Here is a 5,690-nt window from a genome sequence, read left to right as displayed (position 1 = left end):
TCAAGTTGACACAAAGCTAGCCAGTACACTGCCCCACAACCTTCTCTTCTCTTTCTGTTCCCCTGATCCATTCCCCCAATTTAATCCACATCTCTGAAGAAGAACACCTATAGCAGCCTTCCCTGCTCCCCTGTTTCATCTTCTGTGGACCCCACAGATCTTCCCCTACTAAACTTCCTCCCTGCACCTGTTGCTTTGTCCAAGACTCCAACCCCAGCAGGCACCCATGTTGACCAAAGGGATGCTCCTCCCAGGGCAACAAGTAGCCAGAGGGCCCATACCCTTCCTATGGCTCCTGAGATCCAACCTCCCTAGTCCCATCCCCAGCTCTGTAGCTGTGATCTCCCTTCCCTCTCTGACCCCATCCCCAAATAATCACACAGACCTTCTCCTCCAATCTTTCTTCCCACAACTCATCCTGGAATCACAGCCCCCAACCAGCAACATTCCCTGAGAACACATCACTTGGAGGCAGGAAAACATAAATGACAGAGCATCATACTCTCCAAAAATCTAGAGAAGAAACAGAAACCCAGGAACAAAACACCCACTCATCAAGGACAAACTCAGAAATCAGCCCCTATACCTACAATCACTCCAAAGCCAGATGCCTAGATACCAGCATAAGAACACAGTAACAACCATCGTAATATGTCTCCATTAGAGCCCTGCTAACCTACCACAGCAGTCTGTGAACATTCCAACATAGCTGAAGCACAAGAAAAAGTCCTTAAAAGCAACTATACAAAAATGATAGAGGTCTTTAAAGAGGAAATGAATAAATCCATTGAAGAAGTCACAGAAAACACAAACAGTGTGAGGAAATGAATAAATCCCATTAAGAAACACACACACACACACACACCAAAAGAAAAATGAAATGAATTCTTGGATTTTAAAGAAATCCAAGAAAACACTAACAAACAGCTGAAAGAAAGGATTAAAACTGTTCCAGACCTGAAAATGGAAATAAAATAAATAAAGAAAACATAAACAAAGAGAATTCTTGAAATGAAAATTTAATGAACTTGAGCAGGAACTACAGAGGAAAGCTTTACCAATAGAATACAAGAGATGGAAGGGAGAACTCAGGCATTGAAGATACAACAGAAAGAATGGATAAATCAGTCAATGAACATGTAAAACCTAAAACCTCCTAAGATAAAAATATCCAAGAAATCTGGAACACTATAAAAAGATCAAACCAAAGAAAAATAGGAGTAGAGAGAGGAAAATAAATCCAGCTCAAAGGCCCAGAAAATATTTTCTACAAAATCATAGAAGAAAACTTTTCCTTACCCCAAAAAAATGAGATGCCCACAATAGTACAAGAAGCATACAGAACACCAAATAGATTAGACCAGAAAAGAAAGTTCCTTTATCACATTTTTGCTTCATCTTACTACATTTTATTTTGTCGTGTTTGATTTTTGTCTTACTTAGGGTTTTACTGCTGTGAACAGACACTGTGGCCAAGGCAACTCTTATAAGGACAACATTTCATTGGGGCTGGCTTCCAGGTCAAAGGTTCTGTCCATTATCATCAAGTCGAGAATATGGTTGCATCCAGGCAGGCATGGTACAGCTGGAGCTGAGAGCTCTACATTGTCATCTGAAGGCCTCTAGCTGAATACTGACTTCCAGGCAGTTAGGATGAGGATCTTAGAGCCCACACCCACAGTGACAAACCTACTGCAACAAGGCCACACCTACTCCAACTGGGCCACACCTTCTAATAGTACCACTCCCTGGGCTAAGCATCTATAAACCATCACAATTATTATCTCTTAGAAACCTGCTCTTTTCTAATGAGAAGCAGAAAGGGAGCAGATTTGGAGGGAAGGGGAGTTAGTGAGGACCTAAGAGGAGTAGAAGGAGGGGAAACTGTAATCGGGATATAGTATGAGAAATAATCTATTTTCAATAAAATAAAAGAAAAAAAACAAAATAATTTGAATATTTGCTTAGAAGGTAAAGCACACAAAAATTACAAAAAGGCACCATAGAAAAAATTCCCAGGTTAGCAAGATGATTTGAGGGAGGACTTGCTGCAATTCTGCAGGAATAAAATCTCTTAAATATTCTGAACTTCTTTTCTACACTTACTTACCTCCTCTGTGTATTCACAAGTCGAACCCTTCCCAGCCTCTTCTACTTCAGACAGCCATCAGAACTATGTTCTTTTACCATCTCTCCTTTTGGTGCTATGTGACCAAGTGTAATTGCCATATAGCCATTGAAATTCAGGCTTTGACTATATTCACTTGGCTGGGACTCACAAGTACCCTGGAACTTCAAAGCAGTTTTCCTATTTCTAGTCCCCACATACACACTCAGCATTGGGGGAATCAGAACACCGATGTCTTCACATTGCATGAGTCCCACTTCCAGGTCCCATGCACTTCGTCCTCATGAGCTTCTCCTTCCTGGAAATCTCCTTCATATCCACTTTTGTTCCTCAGCTGCTCTTCAGCATCTCTACAGGATTTAAGACCATCAACTTTGTTGGCTGCTTCATTGCCGTTTTCTTAGGAACCACTGAGGTTTGGACTCTGAGTGCTATGACCTGTGACGGCTACATGGCCATCTCCAAATCCCTACACAACAGCAACAGGGTCTGCACTCTGCTGGTTCCCTGCTCTTGTCTGAGTTGCTTCCTAATCATCTTCTTGCCCATCATCCTGACCAGTCACTGGATTTCTGTGCATCAAATGTGCTCAAACATCATCACTGTAACTATGGGCCCCTTATAGAAACAGCCTGTTCAAACACAAGGCTGAAGGAGCTATTTGCTTTTTCTTAGCAGTCACAACCTTGAGAGTCACCATGGTGCTGGAGACTCTCCTACATGTGCAGCATGAGGACCGTTCCGAAGATCCCTTCTGCATAGCAGAGGAAGAAGGCATTTTGTTCTTCTCACACACTTGTCATCTCCATCTCTTACAGAAGCTGCATCTTTATGTGCATAAAACCTTCATCAAGAGGAGTTGTCTTCAACAAGGGTGTGGCTGTCCTCAATACCTCAGTTGCCCCATTACTAAACTTATTCATTTACACTTTCAGAAATAAACAGATGAAAAAGAGCTTCAATGACATTACCAGAAAGATTGTAATTCTTCAATGATGACCTCAGACTAAAGGAGAATTCTGGGTAATAGTCATTAAGTCCTTCCCCATGAAAATTCAAGACCAGCCTCTCCTTGTCAAGTCATTGTATGAGACAAATTTACCATGAAGACATTTCAACAACAGCTCAGACTCACCAGTGAAAAGAAAATCTTCCCAAGACACAGTTCCAGGCCTGGAACCAACATGGTAGAAGGAAATAATTGACTCTTGCAAATTGTTCTGAGACTTCTACTTGCAAACTGTCACACATGAACATGCACATATACATTCGAACACACACACATGTATATATATACATGTGTTTTATATATATATATACATATATATGTGTATATATATACATATATATATACATGTGTTTTATATATATACAAACACACATACATATCACATACACTCATACACACTCAAACACACAATACACACATACATATCACACTCACACATTCAAAGCCACACACAAATATACCCATACACACTTTCAAATACACACATATGTATATACACCACACACACACACACATGTACACACTTACACACATACACACAAAAAATAAGTAAATAAATAAATAAATGTAAGAAAATAAGTTCTCAGTTTTTCATATTAGTAACACATTGTTTCTATTCAACTACAAACAATATTTCTAATAAAATACAAAATCTTACACAGTATCTTCAAGATAGAAAGCAGTCAGTAAGAGTAAGAAGGAGAAAAGAGGGGGTAATGAAGTGAATATGGTCATAATACATTGTATACATGTGTGAAGCTGTCAAAAGTTGTCAGAGAGAGAGAAATACGTACGTCTCTGATAAAGAATTTGCTGTCTCTTAGCATTTTCCTGTGTAGCTCACAGTCTTTGAATGTTCGACCCAAGTTGTTGGATAATTTCCCACAGACACTTACCTTCTCTTCCCAAACTACAGGCTTTCAATGGCTTAAAGACTATGAACTACCTGGAGAAAGAACAGCATTTGCTGAAAATATTTGTCATGTTGACTTCCATTGCCTCAGTTTCACCATTATAAAATGAGCAAGGACATTGCAGAGCAGCAAGGAACACGAGTCAATGTGCACCTCCCTACTAAGACTCACATAATGGTGTCTATTAAGTATGAGGTGAATGAATGAGTCATGAGCATGCCTGAACTTTCTGTCTTGGAAGAAACCCAGTATCACCGGGGATTTTAGCTCACATGCAGAGCTCTTGGTAGGCTCAAGAAAGGCATGTCGACATGCCTTTCTTGGAAAGAAGTAACCAAGCATATAAAACTTCCCACCATAACAGAGTCACCACTTCCCTGTGGTTGTATCACTTTAGAGCACAGGAAAATTGTTTCTTGGAGAAAATAGAAGAAATTCCTAGTTGGGATGGAAACCATTCTATAGAAAGTTGATGTCTTTCATAAGCGCCCTTCCTTTCTGAGTTAGACTGAAAAATCGTCCCCATCTAAGAGAGAAATGAGGTGCAGAGAAAATTAAGAATGCAAGTAGAAAGTTGATTTGGGTTTTACAGGCACTTGAGTGGTATCTCGAAAAATTTAGAGACCATTTAAAAGTACCTCCTCTTATTTATGGCTACACTTCCTGGGTGAAATATTGTCTGCATTAATCCCCTCTGGAATTACAGGGCTTTTCTATGTTTGATGCCTCCAGAAACTTCGAACACAAACACCAACCAAAGAAAAATATATGGAAAAACATAAATTAGACGTTTTCCTCCCCGCTGGGATGCATCCATGCATCATAGCTTATAAATTTAGATTATATCTCTGCTGCCATCCTGTGATAGAATGACTTTTAGTAAAGATATCCCGAAGAAAGCCAAAATTCAGAACACAAGGAGCTTTAAGGAAAGAAGCAGAAGCCTTCTTTTCTCTAACTTTCAAGCAGTCCCATGATTCCTGGTGAGTCTCCACTGAAGCTAATATTTCGGTAGCAGACTCTGCATGCACACAGCTGCAGAGCAAGGGGGCAGTGGGAGGACATTGAAAGACCAGGAAGCTAGCACCCCCTGTCTCTCTCAATTGTATATCATAATGGAGTGGTCCTATTTTATCTGACCCTAGAAAGGAAAATTCATTTAGAAGGATATACTTTCTCATGCCTCACATCTACTGATGACCTTGACCCCATGATAAAATCATACCATACCAATGTGACATTAGCTCATTATTTTTTTCTTTTGTTCTTAGATATTTTCTTTATTTAAGTTTCAAATGCTATCCCGAAAGTTCCCTATAGCATCCCCCCGCCCCTGCTCCCCTAGCCACCCACACCTACTTCTTGGCCCTGGCATTCCCCTGTATTGGGTCTTATAAAGTTTGCAAGACCAAGGGGTCTCTCTTCCCAATGATGGCCAAGTACGCCATCTTCTGATACATATGCATCTAGAGACACGAGCTCTGGGGGTACTGGTTAGTTCATATTGTTGTTCCACCTATAGGGTTGCAGACCCCTTCAGCTTCTTGGGTACTTTCTCTAGCTCCTCCACTGGGGGCCCTGAGTTCCATCTAATAGCGGAGTGTGAGCATCCACTTCTGTGTTTGTCAGGCACTGGCAT

The 5,690-nt window shown here is 40.6% G+C and overlaps 1 pseudogene; it reads left to right on the top strand.

Moving 5' to 3' along the window:
* The first annotated feature begins 2,175 nt into the window (after window positions 1–2,175).
* On the top strand, window positions 2,176–3,124 carry LOC115063402 (annotated as a pseudogene).
* The last annotated feature ends 2,566 nt before the right edge of the window (window positions 3,125–5,690 follow it).

The sequence above is a fragment of the Mus pahari genome, chromosome 2, assembly GCF_900095145.1.
Source record: "Mus pahari chromosome 2, PAHARI_EIJ_v1.1, whole genome shotgun sequence".
NCBI lineage: Eukaryota > Metazoa > Chordata > Mammalia > Rodentia > Muridae > Mus > Mus pahari.
The sequence above is the reverse complement of the archived record's forward strand: the minus strand, read 5'-3'. Positions and strand labels throughout refer to the sequence as shown.